The sequence below is a fragment of the Erpetoichthys calabaricus genome, chromosome 15, assembly GCF_900747795.2.
Source record: "Erpetoichthys calabaricus chromosome 15, fErpCal1.3, whole genome shotgun sequence".
Taxonomy (NCBI): Eukaryota; Metazoa; Chordata; class Cladistia; order Polypteriformes; family Polypteridae; genus Erpetoichthys; species Erpetoichthys calabaricus.
In genome coordinates, this window is record NC_041408.2 from 24,250,893 (window position 1) to 24,271,868 (window position 20,976).

The following is a 20,976-nucleotide window of genomic DNA, read 5'->3' on the forward strand; positions in this document are numbered from 1 at the left end:
TCCCAACACACTAGAGGGTAGCATTCCTGGGTTATGGTAGCCATACAGACACCTGCAGGGCATGCTGGGAGCTGTAGTGATACGGATTGTACATGTGATTTCCTCCCTTCATTGAAAGACAAGATGCTAAGTTGATCAGCAACTCTTGTTTGACCCCAGCGTCTATGTAGGCTCCTTCCATGGCTGGGTCCGATTTCTTTCGTTGCTCCCAATGGCTCCGATTACAGAGGGCAGCTTGTTCACGAACAGGATGATGAAGCGGCTCACCTGGTAAATGGGTAACTTGCAGGTTCCGTTCTGTAAGTTCACAGGCTCCTCGGGTATGATTTGCACATTGTCCTTATACCAGTGAAACATCGATTAACGTTTGCCACCTGAAAGCAGAGAATAATAAAATAAAAAGGACACTTCAGGTTTAGGCACATTGCACATCTCAGAGCGGTGGCACCTGTGGGCCTTTTGTACCTTGCAAACCAGCATGACTGTGCAGTCTTCTTCCACATGCCAGAAGATGTATTCCAAGAAATGAGGTTCTAAAAAGGAATAAAAAAACCAAAGGATAATGTTCTGTCATGAAATGGAGCAGGCGAGGTGGGTCTGCATGTTTAATTCTGGGCAGGGATGTCTTCTCTGTTCTGCCCGGTTATGTATATGTTCCCTGTGACACATGGGTGTCCCTTCTAAGAAGGATTCTTGTTTGGCAGCCTTTACTGGTGAGTTAGATATGAAAAACATGATTTGGATGAGGGGCTCCTGGCAGTCCGAAGGCTGGAAATGTTAAATAAAGTGAGAGCCTGCGACCACCCGGGGTACAAACTGGCTAAAGTGAATGGGCGACACCTCGGGTTAACAAGTTTGAGGTGAAAAAAGACGAGCTACAGTAACACAAACTGAACACGCAGACGACACAGTTGTACGGATTTTTTAACAAAATGAGTAAGATAAGAAAACAGGGCAAAAAAAGGGTAAAAAGGATTTTCCTTACAGGCAATGCAAAGCCAACAAATCCCAATGCACAACTGTAAGACAAATCCAAGAACAGGCAAGAAAAATCCATTAAACTGGAATAACCAAGAAGAGCAAAACTCCCACTCTGATAGTAACTCCGTGTTCCACTGCTGAGTCTTATAAAGGCAGAAGGAGGAGACAGCGGCAGTGATGTCAGAGTGGCTCCGCCTCCTGGGGCTCCGCCCACACAGCACACCCTACAGATTGCCCATTGGTCGCTGTGTCCATCCTTTTATTGTCTTAACCCACTTGTGGGCATCCAAAATACAAAATAAAGACTTTGATGAAAATGGAATACCTTGTTTCCGGAGATATTCCCTCCTTTGAAATTCCGCTTCTTCCAAGGCTGCTTTGAAAACTGAAAAAATGACAGAAATGAACCTCACATCAGGACAGAGTCCTGCACGAGGCCCTAAAGTCCCCATGCAGGCCTGCAGTCTTACCGTCTCCGATGAGAACCAGATATGACTGGATCTGAACTGTGTAGGTGCCCTTCCTGTGAGCCGTGAACTTGTCCATAACCATCTCAACAATGCCAGTGGAGAGGTCGCATTTAATCTTATGACTCTGCGGATACACACATTATTACCCGTTTTCATAATTGCACAATTGCACCTTTCATTTTTATTTTTATGTTTTGCCAAAGCTACATCATACATCATAAACAAAAGTCTGGACAACATCAAGTGCAATCGCATAATTAGTGATGAGCAAAACTGGCCAGTTTCCATTTACACAAAGTTCTGTGAAACCAACCATAAAATTAGTTTTGCAGGAAGCGTTTTGTGATTGTGACATGCGAAACTTACTTAAAATGTTTTTTGGAGGTGTGAAGGACTTGTTTTGGGGGTTGAAAATAGCGCTCCCTAAAGCCTTGTTGATGTGTTTTCATTCATCTGCATAATGCGTGTAAAGCCAGAGCCACGTTACTTGAATTGTGGTTGGCAGGGGATGTCAAACTTGATGACTGCCTTTCCTGAACTCGGTGCCTGAGATATTGCAGGGCTTGACATAAAAACATGACAGGGCGGTGGTGCTGACCTCTGCAGTAATGACGATTGACCACCTGATTCCTCAGCCTCTCTAGCCTGTCACCAGTTCCCTCCTTGACTGACTGCAAGTCAATTAAGGAGGCAGAAAACAAGGCTCTCTGCACCATCTTGTAACATTTACACTCACTAGCTATTTATACCAGGATCCTATTTGTGGATTTCAGTTCTACATTTAACTCAATCAGAACAGATGTTCTGTGATCTGCAGTTATAGACATGGCAAAAAGTGTATGAGGCCACAAAACCAGGCCACGACTTCCACTGGCCAGCCCAGAAGAGACTCACCTCTTGGTAGCGAGACCCCAAACTGCTATCTGCAGGCTGAAATGGCAGCACAGGCCTAGTAATAGGGAGCTTGCTTTTAAAGTTCTGTGGCACGCGGCTGGGGGTGGTACCCAGCCGGGACGCCCAAGAAGATCCGAGGAGGGCTCACGCCTACTCCAGACCACGAGGGGGTGACCGCCCTGGTTGCTGTGGGGACCACGGGTACAGAGCTTTGAAGCTCAACCCTGTAGGGGCCCATGGTCACCGCCAGGGGGCGCCCCAATGCCAGGAGAGCCCTGGACCTCAGCACTTCCACCACACCAGGAAGTGCTGGGGGGAAGAGGAGCAGGGACACCCAGAGTGCTTCCGGGGCAATGCAGCCGGCACTTCCGCCACACTGGGGCGTGTCGGTGGAAGATGGCCGGAGCACACCTGGAGCACATCTGGGGGACAATTAAAGGGGCCGCCTCCCTTCATTCAGGGCTGGAGTCGGGTGGAAGAGGACGAGGTCTGGGAGAGGAAAGGCATTGTGTGTTGGCCAGGACTTGTGGGGTGATTGGTGCTGCGGCACTGGGTTTGCGTGTCTTGGAATTGTAAATAAACGTGTGTTGGACTTTAAATGATGTCCGTCTGTCTGTGTCTGGGCTGTTTCCCACAGTTCCAAATATTATAAATGTCTAAAAGGCAATCTCAATCAAGCAAATCTTGACACACAGTCCCAGGGTGTGAAAAGTCACAGTTTCACTTTCCAGTGTGCCACCAGCTTGCCCATTACGTGACAGCCAATAACGTGCTGCCTGATGGAGGAGGCGATGGCCGTGCAAAGGCTTTGCAAGTACGCCGAGTTCAGCTATGATCTCAGCCCCCTTATCGTTCTTTCGTCCATTCTACTGTGATACATAAAACACGAGGCATCAGACACAGCAGCCTCTCCTCTGTTTGTGAGGTCCAAACCAAAGTGTTCTTTATGCCTCATCGCTTCATTCTATGCATTGCACTTCTGGCTGAGTGCTCATTGGATCTCAGCATCTGCACACATGGCCCACTCTTCTGACTTAAGACTTTGATTTTGTCGAACTGAATTGCAGGGATGTCATGCTACGTGACCAATTGTCATTTGAGCATGATGCAACTACTTCCAACTTGGCTAGACTATCTAAATGAAGTCAACCTTTGAAAGTCGCTGGAAAAGTCGTGAAACTTGACAGGCTCTTAGTCTATCGCACAGGACTCAGATCAGTTCTATTTCTGCCTCGCATTCACATCTGTAAATTTAAAAAATGAGGCGTATTGCATATTTTGTATTTGAAGACACACTCAAACACGCCATCATGTTCAATCCAGAGTTTCCTCCACAGGAAAACCGGACTACATCGGAAGCGCCACCCCTGTTTCATAGCAACGCCCTCTCCTGTTTCTTTGACCCGTGGAATTTCACGTTCTTTTTCTGTCTCTGATGAATCGCCAGGATTGCAATTGCCAAAGAGTGTCATCGTAATTGGTGAAATGGGCATCGTACTACTGTGAACAAGTCTGGTGTGCACGTGACAGGCATGAGTCCGGTGATTTTTTTTTTTTTTTAATAGATATCCTTATTTAAATGCTGAACGACAAGCAGACACATACAGAATCAATGCATGGAAATGTTTCCAGACAAGAAATAAAAGTTTCATCTTGAGTCAACGGCATGAGAATTGCTGGAGGTGATTCACCATTTGTTTTGCAAATTGCGTCATGTCGAGTTTAGCTGCAAATTTAGTTTCTCGTGAAATGTTTCCATTCTTTCAAAGCCAAAGTGAACAGACCCGTACTCAGTGGGCAGAGTACAAAGGCCGGATTTGAAACTTGGAGTTGTTTTATTGGGTGGGCACTCCGCAGTAAAGACGCTTAGAAACAGAAGGCTATCCTGGCGTCGGGAAGGGCGACCTGAGTGCTGAGCTTTAGCGATGTTTCAAAGTTTGCTGTTATACTTGATAGAATATTGTGTTCATAAAAATTCATTCTGAACGCTTTGAAAACACTTCTGTTTTGTTGTCTGGTGCATCCTGAGTCACCGGTACAAGAAAAACCCCACATGTGACATACCGTTGGACTTGCCCTGATGTTTAGTCATGCAAGACATTGAGGTTTTGGCCCTCTAGACCCACAAAACCCTCATTTGTAGGCCATTTGTGGACCGTATTTTTTGCAGTGAATTACACCCTTATGATAAAGACCAAACCAAATGGTGTCTGCAGCAAAAATGGTCAGAAGGGACTTGATGTTGTGCAGGCCACATCATCCAACCCCAGGGGTTCACCACCTAAGGCTGGATTTATACTTCACGCAACGCACGCTGCAGTGGACGCTCCTGCTATGCAAGCATTGTACTGTTTATACTTGCGTGCGTACTTTACGTAAATCTGGAGGAATCTACCAGGTGGCAGTGTGAGATATTATCACGGGGAGAACAGGTTCGGCTTTGCTGTGTTGTGAATTGCCTGGAACACCCATTAAATTCTGATGACACCTTACCGCAATATCTCTGAAAAGGATGTTTAATGATTGTATCCATCAGTCCAGGGCTTTGTCCATTTCAGCTAGCATTGGGCACGAGGCAGAAACAATCTCTGGACGAGGCATCAGCTCATCTCAAGGTAAATACAAGCACACACATACACGCTGGCGTCATTTTAGTGTCACCAAATCTGCATATATTTGGAAGGAAACCGGAGCACACTGTGGAAACCCAGCAAGAAAACAAGTAAACTCCAGGCAGGGAATACCAGCGACGTGACTCCCTGCAAGATGGCAGCGCTAACGCTCCGCCACTGTGTCACCCCATGTGTGTAATTATTAACAGTATTCATTATTAAAACAAAATTACCGATTTATCTGTAAAATGTAACATGCATACTTCAATGCATTTCATCATATAAAATCTAAGGATTCTAAATGTGCAGAGAGTTGGAATATCATAGTTTTAATCCATATTACTAACCGAGAATGGTAAACCGGAAGGCATGGACCCAGGTACATGGCAATGGACGCAGGAGACATAGTGCGCAGGCGCTTCTGCACTGCACCCCAGAGTCAAATGGAAGACACTACGGGGTCCGCAAAGGTCCACAAAGATAGTACGAAAGGCGCAGGCGCCTACAACGCGCTTCTGAACTAAACGTCCACACTACACAGCATGGTCCGGGTAATAAGAATAAACGAACTCTCCGTATTAAACGTACGGCATCCTCAAACGTCCAAACCATATAGCAGTTTAATACGGAGAGTTCGTTTATTCTTATTACCTGGACCATGCTGTGTAAACTGCTATATGATTTGGACGTGTGAGGATGCTGTACGTTTAATACGGAGAGTTCGTTTATTCTTATTACCCGGACCATGCTGTGTAGTGTGGACGTTTAGTTCAGTATTAACAGAACCACCACAGAAAACGCTCCGTATTAACAGTAAGTGCAATTATGCATATTACTAACGGTAGACAATGGATAACTAATGGAGTCATGGTCACGGCTCCAAAACGATCCAGCTCAACTAACGGAGCTACAAAAGCGAGCCCGCATGGATAAAAACAATAGACGTAGACGCCTACAACGCGCGTCTGAAACCGCGGAAGCAAAACTGTCTCGGCTCCAAAACCAAACAGCTCGACTAACGGAGCTACAAAAATGAGCCAGCATGGACAAATACAATGAACATAGACGCCTACAACGCGTATCTAAAACTGTGGAAGCAAAGCAGGCACGGGTTCAAAACGAAAGACCACAACTGACGGAGATACAAAAACAAGCCCGCCTGGATAAAATCAATGAACACAGGCGCCTACAGCGCACGTCTGAAATGCCGCAAGCAAAGCAGGCACGGATCCAAAAAGAAAGAGCTCGACTAACGGGGCGGCCGCTAAACAATTCTGCCAATTAGCTGACAACGCATTCTGTAATGAGTCCACTATTAGTGAACATTCATTAGGATTAGTGAATATACTTCCTTTGTTCGTCATCTACACCTTTACACTCCAATATATCTCATACATTCATCAATGTATTTCGGGTTACCCAACACCGGGGGTAGGCGAGCGAAGCGAGCAGGGTGCGGAGCCCCCTTGTAGAATAGAATAGAATAGAATGCCTTTATTGTCACTATACACATGTACAATGAGATTAAAAGCAGCTCCTTCAGTGCAGACATATATGTAGAACACAAGTAAATAAACAAATGGTGCAAAAAGTTGCAAAAAAGTTCAGCGACGCTATATACATATAGAAAGAATAATTACTATTACACTATTGGGTTATTGCACATTATTTAAATACTGGAAAGAATAAATAACTATGGCACTATTGGGTTATTGCACATTGTTTAAATATTGCACAATAATGATGATCATGTACAGTGAGTAGTGGATGTTGGACCCTGAGAGTAATGATATTGTACAGTGTACAGTATACAGTATACATAATGTGCTCAGTGTGACGATCTATTGCTGTTTGCCACTGCTGTCAATACCAGAGGAAGCCCTAGGAAAAAAAGATGGCACAGAAGACGGTATCAGAGTGTTTTAAAATGTATCTTGTCATTATGATCAGGAATATGCAACACTTGAATATAAAAGCATGACGAAAGCATCTGTATGTCAGCATTTTGCTTCACCACTTCGAACCGTTCATCAAACATCGAAGCGCGCACATCGATCTCGTAGGATCCGCAAAGCGGCTTTCTGTCACATGCAGAGGTGGGTAGTAATGAGTTACATTTACTTGAGTCAACTTTTTTTTAAAAATTGTGCTTCTAAGAGTAGTTTTACTGCACCATACTTCTTACTTTTACTTGAGTACATTTGTGAAGAAGAAACGCTACTCTTACTCCACTACATTGGGCAACACTCGACTCGTTATTTTTTTCCATGTACACATTACACTATATTTTTGCCAGAGAGAAGCCGCCAGTGAATCTACCGCATGACTGTTTCACAATCACACGTACCAATAATAATCACAAGACTCCGTTTCACCAATCAGACGTAGCAGTCACATGACCACAGACAAACAGTGGTGGCATAGACACTGCCTGACTGCTGTGTCTGTGTGTAGGAGAGCAGCAGATCCCGGTACAATAAATAACGCGCTGTTCCTGTTTCAAGCTGATTAAAGATGGTGTTGCTAAAGTATTGAGACTCAGCTTCGTGTTTTTGGGTGCAAGACGGAGACTCACATGTCACAGCACACACACATGATCACAATTCTGTAGTAAACAGTATATGCTTGTACAGATATTGACTATATGAGTGAGGCACGCTGACAGACGATTGCCCACAATCCCACAGCGAGAGAGAGAAGAACCATCAGCTCAGTTGTGATCACGTGACGCTCGGCAGACAAAACGTGTACGGACTACTCGTATTGTAAGACTTCGCTCGTTTATCAAGTCAAAATTTATGAAAAATTTTAGCTCGTCTTGCAAAACACTCACAAGCCAAGTTACTCGCAATCCAAGGTTCCACTGTACATGAAAAATGAGAGCCAACTCCTGATGAAGCTTAGCCAGTGGGGCACTGAGTGAAGAACAAGCAGGTTTTAACCAAACCTGCACAGACACAGACAGTCAAGGTAAAGTGAGACTTCTTGTACGTGCACAAGCTGCCGTGTTCTAATGTTATTTTCTATCAGCTGTGCTATTTGGAGGGCAAGTGAATATACAGTATGATACAGTCAGTATATCTTGTCACTGTTCAGACATACATGTTACCTACTGTAGGTATTGGCTTCAAAAGCTTTGTTATGAAAAACTGAGATTTGGAACTTTGTGCTATTTGTGCATCTTTATTTTGTAAAGATGTTATTTATTTTAACTCATTTTTTATTTTATGATTTGGAAATAGCAGAATTTGCACATTATTTTATATTTTTCTCTGTCTTATTACAACATTTGTAAAAAATAAATAATTTATTATGATCAAATAGTTACTCAGTACTTGAGTAGTCTTTTCACCAAATACTTTCATACTCTTACTTGAGTAAATTTTTAGATGATTACTTTTTACTTCTACTTGAGTAATATTATTTTGAAGTAATGCTACTCTTACTTGAGTACAATTTTTGGCTACTCTACACACCTCCGGTCACATGTAGATAGTAACCAGAAACTCTGACGTCACAATCCAACTTTTAGCACACTGCACCCCCCGACTTTATGCTGGTGCTGTAACTCGTGCATGCGTCACGTTAATTTCTGAGGACCTGCTCAGATGGCACGTCAAATAGAACACTGGAAACGCATGGCAGCCATGATGGGGGCGCGTACGTGTTCTGAACGTGAAGTATAAATGAGCCCTAAAGAGGTAAAACCCAGAGCTAAACGAACACATTCCTGCTGTTGAGCAAAACATCTCCACTCAATTAAAGGCTCAGTTTTAACTGTGAAGTCGATTTGAGAAGTGGGGCCTTCCTAGAAGTGTTGAAGGGATAAGTGCTGAAAGACTTAAACGCAAGTGTCTATAGCTCTTTCGCAGAGTCTAGAACGGCCCACAAAACCCTGGAAATGAGGCTTTTGGTTTTATTTTGAAGCCAGTCATGCCTGCTTTAAATCCAGCCATCCATCCATTTTCCAACCCGCTGAATCCGAACACAGGGTCACGGGGGTCTGCTGGAGCCAATCCCAGCCAACACAGGGCACAAGGCAGGAACCAATCCCGGGCAGGGTGCCAACCCACCGCAGCTGCTTTAAATCGAATCCCAAATATATGTTTGTGGCTGTTTCGCACTCCCGTCACATGGTGACCTGTTTTAAGCATTAATGTCCACGTTGAATCTAAAGAGGTAGAACCCAGAGCTAAACAAACCCATTCCTGCTATTCACCAGCAAGTCTCCTCTCAATTAAAGAATTAGATTTAAATGTGAAGTCGCTTGGAGAAGTGGAACCTTCCTAGAAGCGTTTAAGGGATAAGTGCTGTGAGACTTGAAACATGAGTGTCTATTGCTCATTTGCAGAGAATGGAACGGTCAAGAAAACCCTGGGGATGATGCGTTTAGTTTAATTTTGAAGCCAGTCATCCATCCATCCATCCATCCTCTTCCGCTTATCCGAGGTCGGGTCGCGGGGGCAGCAGCTTGAGCAGAGATGCCCAGACTTCCCTCTCCCCGGCCACTTATTCTAGCTCTTCCGGGAGAATCCCAAGGCGTTCCCAGGCCAGCCGAGAGACATAGTCCCTACAACGTGTCCTGGGTCTTCCCCGGGGCCTCCTCCCGGTTAGACGTGCCCAGAACACCTCACCAGGGAGGCGTCCAGGAGGCATCCTGATCAGATGCCCGAGCCACATCATCTGACTCCTCTCGATGTGGAGGAGCAGCGGCTCTACTCTGAGCCCCTCACGGATGACTGAGTTTCTCACCCTATCTTTAAGGGAAAGCCCAGACACCCTGCGGAGGAAACTCATTTCAGCCGCTTGTATTCGCGATCTCGTTCTTTCGGTCACTACCCATAGCTCATGACCATAGGTGAGGGTAGGAACATAGATCGACTGGTAAATTGAGAGCTTCGCCTTGCGGCTCAGCTCCTTTTTCACCACGACAGACCGATGCAGCGCCCGCATTACTGCAGATGCCGCACCGATCCGCCTGTCGATCTCACGCTCCATTCTTCCCTCACTCGTGAACAAGATCCCGAGATACTTGAACTCCTCCACTTGAGGCAGGATCTCGCTACCAACCCTGAGAGGGCACTCCACCCTTTTCCGGCTGAGGACCATGGTCTCGGATTTGGAGGTGCTGATTCTCATCCCAGCCGCTTCACACTCAGCTGCGAACCGATCCAGAGAGAGCTGAAGATCACGGCCTGATGAAGCAAACAGGACAACATCATCTGCAAAAAGCAGTGACCCAATCCTGAGCCCACCAAACCGGACCCCCTCAACGCCCTGGCTGCGCCTAGAAATTCTGTCCATAAAAGTTATGAACAGAATCGGTGACAAAGGGCAGCCCTGGCGGAGTCCAACTCTCACTGGAAACGGGTTCGACTTACTGCCGGCAATGCGGACCAAGCTCTGGCACCGATCGTACAGGGACCGAACAGCCCTTATCAGGGGGTCCGGTACCCCATACTCTCTGAGTACCCCCCACAGGATTCCCCGAGGGTCACGGTCGAATGCCTTTTCCAAGTCCACAAAACACATGTAGACTGGTTGGGCAAACTCCCATGCACCCTCCAGGACCCTGTTAAGGGTATAGAGCTGGTCCACTGTTCCGCGACCAGGACGAAAACCACACTGTTCCTCCTGAATCCGAGGCTCGACTATCCGACGGACCCTCCTCTCCAGGACCCCTGAATAGACTTTTCCAGGGAGGCTGAGGAGTGTGATCCCTCTGTAGTTGGAACACACCCTCCGATCCCCCTTCTTAAAGAGGGGGACCACCACCCCGGTCTGCCAATCCAGAGGCACTGTCCCTGATGTCCATGCGATGTTGCAGAGGCGTGTCAACCAAGACAGTCCTACAACATCCAGAGCCTTGAGGAACTCCGGGCGTATCTCATCCACCCCCGGGGCCCTACCACCAAGGAGTTTTTTGACCACCTTGGTGACCTCAGTCCCAGAGATGGGGGAGCCCACCTCTGAGTCCCCAGGCTCTGCTTCCTCATTGGAAGGCATGTTAATGGGATTGAGTAGGTCTTCGAAGTACTCCCCCCACCGACCCACAACGTCCCGAGTCGAGGTCAGCAGCGCACCATCCCCACCATATACAGTGTTGACACTGCACTGCTTCCCCTTCCTGAGACGCCGGATGGTGGACCAGAATCTCCTCGAAGCCGTCCGAAAGTCGTTCTCCATGGCCTCCCCAAACTCCTCCCACGCCCGAGTTTTTGCCTCAGCAACCACCAAAGCCGCATTCCGCTTGGCCTGCCAGTACCTATCAGCTGCCTCCAGGGTCCCACAGGACAAAAGGGACCGGTAGGACTCCTTCTTCAGCTTGACGGCATCCTTCACCGCCGGTGTCCACCAACGGGTTTGGGGATTGCCGCCACGACAGGCACCGACCACCTTACGGCCACAGCTCCGGTCAGCTGCCTCAACAATAGAGGCACGGAACATGGCCCATTTGGACTCGATGTCCCCCACCTCCCTCGGGATGTGGTCGAAGTTCTGCCGGAGGTGGGAGTTGAAGCTACTTCTGACAAGGGGCTCTGCCAGACGTTCCCAGCAGACCCTCACAACACGTTTGGGCCTACCACGCCTGACCGGCATCCTCCCCCACCATCAAAGCCAACTCACCACCAGGTGGTGATCAGTTGACAGCTCCGCCCCTCTCTTCACCCGAGTGTCCAAGACATGTGGCCGCAAGTCCGACGACACGACCACAAAGTCGATCATCGAACTCAGGCCTAGGGTGTCCTGGTGCACATATGAACACCCCTATGCTTGAACATGGTGTTCGTTATGGACAATCCGTGACGAGCACAAAAGTCCAATAAGTCCAATAACAAAACACCGCTCAGGTTCAGATAGGGGGGTCCATTCCTCCCAATCACGCCCTTCCAGGTCTCACTGTCATTGCCCACGTGAGCATTGAAGTCTCCCAGCAGAACGAGGGAGTCCCCAGAAGGTATGCCCTCTAGCACTCCCTCCAGGGACTCCAAAAAGGGTGGGTACTCCGAACTGCTGTTCGGTGCATAAGCACAAACAACATTTAGGGACCCGTCCCCCCACCCGAAGACGAAGGGAGGCTACCCTCTCGTCCACCGGGGTAAACCCCAATGTACAGTTTCCAAGTCGGGGGGCAATAAGTATACCCACACCCGCTTGGCGCCTCTCACCGGGGGCAACTCCAGAGTGGTACAGAGTCCAGCCCCTCTCAAGGAGATTGGTTCCAGAGTCCAAGCTGTGCGTCGAGGTGAGTCCGACTATATCTAGCCGGAACCTCTCAACTTCGCGCACTAGCTCAGGCTCCTTCCCCTTCAGAGAGGTGACATTCCACGTCCCAAGAGCCAGCTTCTGTAGCCGAGGATCGGACCGCCAAGGTCCCTGGCTTCGGCCACCACCCAACTAACACTGCACCCGACCTCCTTGGCCCCTCCCATAGGTGGTGAGCCCATGGGAAGGGGGACCCACGTTGCCTCTTCGGGCTGTGCCCAGCCGAGCCCCATGGGTGCAGGCCCGGCCACCAGGCGCTCACCATCAAGCCCCACCTCCAGGCCTGGCTCCAGAGTGGGGCCCCGGTGACCTGCGTCCGGGCAAGGGAAAACGCCGTCCAAAATTGTTTTTCTTCATAGGAGGTTTGTTTAACCGCTCTTTGTCTCATCCCTCACCTAGGACCAGTTTGCCTTGGGTGGCCCTACCAGGGGCATAAAGCCCCGGTCAACAGAGCTCCTAGGATCATTGGGACACGCAAACCCCTCCACCACGATAAGGTGGCGGTTAAAGGAGGGGTGAAGCCAGTCATGCCTGCTTTAAATCGAACTCAAATATACAGGTGCTGGTCATAAAATTAGAATATCATGACAAAGTTGATTTATTTCAGTAATTCCATTCAAAAAGTGAAACTTGTATATTAGATTCATTCATTACACACAGACTGATGGATTTCAAATGTTTATTTCTTTTAATGTTGATGATTATATCTGACAACTAATGAAAGTCCCAAATTCAGTATCTCAGAAAATTAGAATATCAATTAAGACCAATGAAAAAAAGGATTTTTAGAAATGTTGGCCAACTGAAAGGTATGAACATGAAAAGTATGAGCATGTACAGCACTCAATATTTAGTTGGGGCTCCTTTGGCCTGGATTACTGCAGCAATGCGGCGTGGCATGGAGTAGATCAGTCTGTGGCACTGCTCAGGTGTTATGAGAGCCCATGTTGCTCTGATAGTGGCCTTCAGCTCTTCTGAATTGTTGAGTCTGGCGTATTGCATCTTCCTCTTCACAATACCCCATAGATTTTCTGTGGGGTTAAGGTCAGGCGGGTTTGCTGGCTAATCAAGAACAGGGAAACCATGGTCCTTAAATCAGGTACTGGTAGCTTTGGCACTGTGTGCAGGTGCCAGGTCCTGTTGGAAAATGAAATCTGCATCTCCATAAAGTTCGTCAGCAGCAGAAAGCATGAAGTGCTCTAAAACTTCCTGGTAGACGGCTGCGTTGACCTTAGACCTCATAAAACACAATGGACCAACACCAGTAGATGACATGGCACCCCAAACCATCACTGACTGTGGAAACTTTACAGTGGACCTCACGCAACGTGGATTCTGCGCCTCTCCGCTCTTCCTCCAGACTCTGGGACCTTGATTTCCAAAGGAAATGCAAAATTTACTTTCATCAGAGAACATAACTTTGGACCACTCAGCAACAGTCCAAAGGCGAGACGCTTCTGACGCTGTCTCTTGTTCAAGAGTGGCTTGACACAAGGAATGCGACAGCTGAAACCCATGTCTTGCATACGTCTGTGTGTGGTGGTTCTTGAAGCACTGACTCCAGCTGCAGTCCACTCTTTGTGAATCTCACCCACATTTTTGAATGGGTTTTGTTTCACAATCCTCTCCAGGGTGTGGTTATCCCTATTGCTTGTACACTTTTTTCTACCACATCTACCACATCTTGTCCTTCCCTTCACCTCTCTATTAATGTGTTTGGACACAGAGCTCTGTGAACAGCCAGCCTCTTTAGCAATGACCTTTTGTGTCTTGCCCTCCTTGTGCAAGGTGTCAATGGTCGTCTTTTGGACAACTGTCAAATCAGCAGTCTTCCCCATGATTGTGTAGCCTACAGAACTAGACTGAGAGACCATTAAAGGCTTTTGCAGGTGTTTTGAGTTAATTAGCTGATTAGAGTGTGGCACCAGGTGTCTTCAATATTGAACCTTTTCACAATATTCTAATTTTCCGAGTTACTGAAGTTGGGACTTTCATTAGTTGTCAGTTATAATCATCAACATTAAAAGAAATAAACATTTGAAATACATCAGTCTGTGTGTAATGAATGAATCTAATATACAAGTTTCACTTTTTGAATGGAATTACTGAAATAAATCAACTTTATCATGATATTCTAATTTTATGACCAGCACCTGTATGTTTGTAGCTCTTTCGTATCACCAGCAGGATGAGACTATAGGGGGGTATTTTGTTTTGCACTCCCGTCATGTACCTTCCTGACTTTATCAGCAGTTTGAACACAAAAAGATGTCGACGAAAGAAGAGAAGACGCGAGCTGCTTGGGTGGGGAAGAGAAGAGCTGCTCAGGAAACAGCAAGTGCATCAACATCTGATTAAATGAATGGTAAATGGACAGAAAGAGGATAAAAACTAGGAACGCTCAAGTCAAGTGTATTCACTGCACGTTATCGTTATAGCAGTGCGCCATTATTCGTGATACTGTAGATAATGGACTACTGTATCAGCGCCTGTGCCAACCCTCTCACAGAACAGCTGAATAAATTATTTTTCCTGCCTTACTGATTCCCCAAGTAGCTGTTCATTATGGATTGACCAAGGCAATGGACAGAGCAGCACAGTCCTTTTACTGGCCCTACATGTCTTCGGAGTTTGCTAACTGCTGCCAACAGTGTGCTGCTCATCAGTCCAGAAGGTCTCCTGTACCTCATCCAAAGGCTCCTTTAGTTTCTATCTCACTTGAACGGCCACTCCAGGTTGTTCCTGCAGAGCTCCCAGTTTCCACAAAAGGTCACCATTACATGATAGTGCTGGTGGATCTTTATACTTCATTTATCAGTCTTTATCTGTTAAGGGATCAGACTTCTGTCTCAGTGGCACATTCTATTTTTGAACAGTTTATCCCACAACGTGTAATTCCTGAATCTCTGCCCTCAGACCAGGGTCGTCAATTCGACGCAGACCTCGTAAAACAGTTTTGCAACTTCTCGTCACTTCACAAGCTTCACACTTCTCCATATCGTGCACAGTGCGATGGATCAGTGGAACGTTGTAATCGCACCTTAAAAGAGGAACTGGCCAAATATCTGTTTGACTTGGGTCAAGAATGGGACAATCACTTACCACAAGTGACACTGGCATGTAACACTGCAGCCCATGCCAGCACAGGTTTCATGCCTTTTTTTTTTGGCTCGTGGGCGGGAGGCCTGAATTGTACTTAACCCACTTAATAATGAAATCAGCTTCAGCAACAGCTGGCACCCCTGCAGCGTATGCAGCCTTATTGAAGGCACGACTGACAAATGCCAACAAATCTGCAACTACATTTAGAAATAGAAACTGGAGATCTTGTACTGATGGACCACCTGGCACATCATCAAACCAAATGAGCCCCATGTTAGATAGGCCCTTCTTTGCACCTCTACAATCATCTGAAAATAATCCTCCTGTCAACTTTACACTCCATGACCTGTCAAAACCCCAGACTAAGCCATAAAGTCATCCAAGACTCTGTTTCACCTCCACCTTAAACAACAGGTCTTATTCCAAGTCTTGTGCCACCAGCTGCACCTTCAGTTCCTACGCTGCTTCAATCACAGCTACGACTGCCTGATCTTACTGTTACAGGTCAGAGCTGAACTCCCTCCACAGCAGAACCAATCCCAGACCCCCCAGTGACCTCCAGGAATGAAGCAGGATTAGGTAACCCAGGATCATCACCTTCTTCTCCTCTCGTTAGGGACTTGCATCCACATCAGAGGAACGTACCTGTAAGATTTAAGGACTTTGTGCTCTACTAAGTTGTATTGATTAGAACTCAGTGCTCTCTTACTTCGTCACACACTGTTTTATGTTGAAGTATTGCTTGTTGACATTTTCACTTTATTAGAACACCAACCTCGCTCATTTAATTTACAAATCCTGCTTTAGCATGTGATTAATATTTCAGTACTACTTAGGTGAATTCTGATAGCAGCTGAATTATATTGTGATTAAATTTGTTATTTCTTGAAAATATTATAGAAATGAGGACATTTCTTTATTAGGGAGCAATGTAAGCAGTAGTTCATGTATTAATAAAGTTTATTAATTATTAGAAAAAAGGAGCAATTAGTGAGGGCAGGTGTAGTGAAGTGAAGTTTTTGGTGTCACTCAGCGTTGTATGTTCACCCTCGTGTCATTAAAGGAATTGGCATACGGTCCACAATCTGCGGATTGAGGACTTCTACGCTAAGCTACCGAGGTCACTCAAGAGCTGAGAAGAACCAATGGCAGATTCGGGTTAGGGAAAAATAGTGGACTCCACCATATCCAGGACAGACAGCTTTTACATTTGTTTTTGGTGAAGCCACGTCAGCAGCAGTGAAACTCTAGATTAGATTAGCAGCCTGGAGACATTCTGGGGTTCTTCAGTTATTTATTGGGATGGACTGTTTCTGCACCAAGTCGTCTGGGCAGACTGGTAAATTACAGTTAGTATATTAGTGCTGCCACGGGGCACTTCATTCATGTAACACTGTAAACATTTGGTTTTCCTTGCATGCATTTTACACTTCCACGGTTAGGAAGATCAGTTTACTCACCGAGTTTGTCAGTTTTACCGTTTTTAGTTATGGAATCTCAGTTAGCAACAGGATGAAGAGTAGGTTGCTTGCAAGTTTACAAGCGGTGGAAAAATGTGGACTTGCAGCAATGCCTCAGCAGCTCTTCACAGCAATGACAGTAGGCAGTAACAGTGTTATAATATACTTACAATGCTTTTCACGGACTGGCGCCGGTCCATGGGACACACTGGTTTAAAGGAGTGACATGCTGATGCACTGGTTCTCCTCCGTTTGCAATCTTTTTCAAACTGCAGGGAAGACTTCATGAAGCCGACACAACTTTGTGATGGAAAGGTCTCCACATCTACCCAGCTAGGCTTGCAGATGATGGACTGGCTGCTCAGTCGCCCACGCATGTGCACAATGATGGCGAGTAACATTCTTCTCACACACGCACCCTGCTGCTGTTTCATTAACTTGTACTGGAGATGTTCCTTGACCCTCTTCACTCACCCTGTGATGACTGTCAAGTTTGCAGCTTGTCCAGAAGGCGATTGAGAAGGGCCAACCACTCGGGTCTATGCCCGAGATGACAACAGCATACCCTCGAATTAAAAATGTGTTTAAAGTTGATAGAAACAAATCAGAGACCGAGTTCTCAGTATTAACAATAAACGAACACTTTAATAATTATAAAAACAAACAGAAAAACAAATCTTTTATTTTTTGATGATCTTATCTTCGTCTTCAAGATGCCTCCATATCCTGGGCTACTAGACTCTTCCAGCCAAATGCACACTAATGAATCGGAAGGACAGCATGCAGCAAATGAATCATCAGCAGACCACCACACAGCATCTAAAGGAGACAAAGAAGAGAGAGCTGAAATGACTTGTTTACTGCTAGATGCTGACTAAGTAGTAGACACTAGGAGGCTCACCTGCCGAGGTGTCAGCCCATTATATAGCGCCTTTAAGCTCAGAAAAAGTTCAGTCAGCATGGCATTGAATTCACATCTTTGCTGATTGCAGTCCAACACCCTCACCACTAGGCCAAGACTTGCGGTGACAGCACAACACTGAGTTCAGAAGCTTTGGCATCCCTTAGATAGGGGGCAGCTTCAAAGTATCACTGGTAATTCTGACCGGCACCATTTCCACCAGTAACAGCAGCAGCATACCTGCTACGGGCATGCTGGCCGCTCACCAATTTCAATTAAAGGCCAGGATCAGGAAACAAAGAGCTTCACTTAATTCCTGACCAAGTGCGATCTCCACTGGGACTCAGCTGAACCACCAGTTATGAAACTCGACAACATAGGCTGGTGTACGCTGTAGCAAGGTCCTGTAAAATGGACAGTCAGAAACTGGAGCATGAACCAGTCCACACATTTCTATTGAAACATTCACTCAACATGGAGGCCAAGAGCTCACTCACCTCTGTAAAGCTGGCTTCGTTGTTTGTCCTTCTGCCTGTTATAGGATATACATAACAAATATGCTGCAGTACGCCATAAACAGCAGCAGTTGGCACACAACATTCTGAAAAAAAGAGCAAGACATCCAACTGTACTAAAGGTCAGTTACCTCCTCCTCCTCCAAACCGCAGTGACCCCCATATTTACAACTGTAACAGCTCCTGGCTTTGTTACACTGACCAGCATCCACCCATTTTAAGGTAAACAGTCCCTTCATAACTGGCCATAATGGCAGGACGGCCACACTCCAGTCAGACTTACCAGAAAATGCCAGCAGTATTTTTTAGTCCTGCAATAAAAGGTCACAAAGAGCCCCACAGTCACAATGCTATCAACTATCATGCTATCAGCAGAGAGTATTGCTAACGTCTGTGACCATTTTGTCTGCACTTTTTGCCGGTATGCCAGCACAAACAGGTGAACATCAAAAACCTGCAAAAAAGAGACAAATAATGAGAATGAAAGCACAAATCCACAAGTCCCCCATTCCTGGAGTGACCCTACCTCACAGACAACGTACTCAAATCCATCATGTCCACACCAACCTGTTAGAAAACTATAGGAGGAGACCGGACTGAAGACACTCAGTCACTAGCTGGAGAGCCATGTGGTTGGGGTGTGGGGCAAAGACCCCCTAACTTGACTAACAGAAACTGAGCACTGTAAGGCTGAAAGAACATCAAGCCCCTCTCACACCAACAGAGCAAGCCTTTCCAGTCTCCACAGCGCCCCTTTTATTGCCTCAGGCAGACAATGGACCAGCCTCATTCCATCTCCACCTGCAGAAGTCATCAACCACCCAGTGGTCATACATGCAGAGCAGCTGTCACCCTCCATGGCTGGTCAGGTAAAAATTAAGAGAAACAAAGTGACTTCAGGTCAGCTGAAGAGCTCAAATGGTGAGTGACCCATTGAGAACATTGACCCTGGCCTCCATGGACCAGGGTTCAAATTTTAGTAGTTAATCACAATCCACATAATTTTAAGTCTGTGGATGGTCTTTGGACAACCCAAGGACAAAATGGTCTGCTCAGTCAAGCTGGCATGTGCTGTGTAAAGTGAACGGCTGCCATTGGGGTGTCAGAAGTCCAGCAGGTCAACTGCCCATGAAACTCATTCATCAAGCCCCAAAGGTGAAGATGTCGTAATGGCGGGACCAGAGTCTGTGACCAGAACTGACAGGGGGCACACAGGTGGGTCTCCGAGAGTCCAGACAGACAAGTTAGGACTTGCTAAGAATCAAGTGGGCACTAACTCAGCTGGCAAAGATGCCCTTTACAGTGCAGGGTCTAAACCGCCGGGCCACAACACCTCATTAAAATACAATTCGAGCCTAAGCGTGTTTGAACTTTTGTTCAGGTAATCGTGTCTTGAAGGAAATACAGAAGAACCAGTGTGTGATGTCACAACATAGCAGTCTCCTGAACTTGCTCTAAAGCTAAATACACATTTAGTATGTTTACTTGGCTGATTATTTCCACAAAAAGTGCTATTTATCTTTTTTTTCTTTTCTGCACGCCCAGTAACAAGTCAACTGTGACTACATATTTCACTTAACAGTCAGACTGGAAACTGACAAGCATGTGCTGAATCTGGGATGAGAAACGTGACAAGTCACAACTGTGAAAAGCCCGACCACAACAGCAACTAGTGTGAGAGAAAATGAATTAGGGGTATGGAGAACCTCCAAAAAAAAAATCAAAAACAGGTAGATACAGCTTATGGTATTACAAATACATCCTGTGAATCCACAGCTGGAGCCTAACTGAGCAGTCAAGGGGCCTAAGGCAAGAAGAACATCTGGACAGGGTGACCGACTATGACAGGACCAACATAAACTCACCCTCGCACGGGCCAACTCATCTAACACAGAGCGAATTAAGTTCAGTCTCCTTACTGGGGAGGTGCCACCCTATAAATATGTACAAACTGGATACTGAGAGAGAGCCCATTCTCCTTACTGGGGAGGAGCCAGCCCACCGCCGCGCTACCCATCATCTTTATCTTTATTTATAATACGCTAGCGTGGCTGTTCGTTTGTCTGTCCCGGATTTTAAATCACCTGTAGCTCTCAAATCATTTGACACATTTACCTGAAATTTGGTACACATATACTACGTGACGTCTACTATCTGCTTTCGGGGTGACGATTGACCTCCAAGGTTATTCCTCATTTTATTTTATTGTAGAATCAACTCTCGGCAGCAACACATCCGTAGGGACGCCGTTCTTTTCACTACGACCTTCGCCGTCACTTCCCCTACCTCTTCATATCTTAAATCATTCTTGATGCACATTGAAGACTTAAGTGCCAGCTTACGTGAAAAATGAAAGAAAACGTACTAAGTAATTACAACACAAACACTGACTTAATCAGTTTTAACACGAAAAGATGGCTACAAAAGAACAGAAGACGCAGGCCGCTAGGGTGGAGAAAAGAAGAGCTGCTCAGGAAACAGCAAGCGCATCAACCTCTGAGCAAACGAATGATAAACGTACAGAGAATGGGGATGAAAACTAGGAATGTCAAGTCAAGTGAATTCGCGCCGTTACTGGTTATATACACACATACATACTGTATACACGCATAAATAACAGGTGACAAAATACAAACACCTGAACAAAGAGCTCAGTCGATGTTCCATTAGGCATTTTAGACATCTAAGCCTCAGCCTTGAATGAGTTTCACAACGTACACCCGGGCCCGGGGACAACTAAACGCAAACGTCCAACATGCGTCACCGCCATTGACG

General features: G+C 46.3%; 1 long non-coding RNA gene across 1 annotated transcript; it reads right to left on the reverse strand.

Moving 5' to 3' along the window:
- Nucleotides 1-360: 360 nt before the first annotated feature.
- On the reverse strand, nucleotides 361-1,367 carry LOC114665583 (uncharacterized). The gene is made up of 3 exons (XR_003718435.2): nucleotides 1,307-1,367; nucleotides 466-533; nucleotides 361-374 (listed from the first exon to the last, which is right to left on the reverse strand). It is a non-coding gene; the product is annotated as an uncharacterized LOC114665583 (long non-coding RNA).
- Between the last annotated feature and the right edge of the window lie 19,609 nt (nucleotides 1,368-20,976).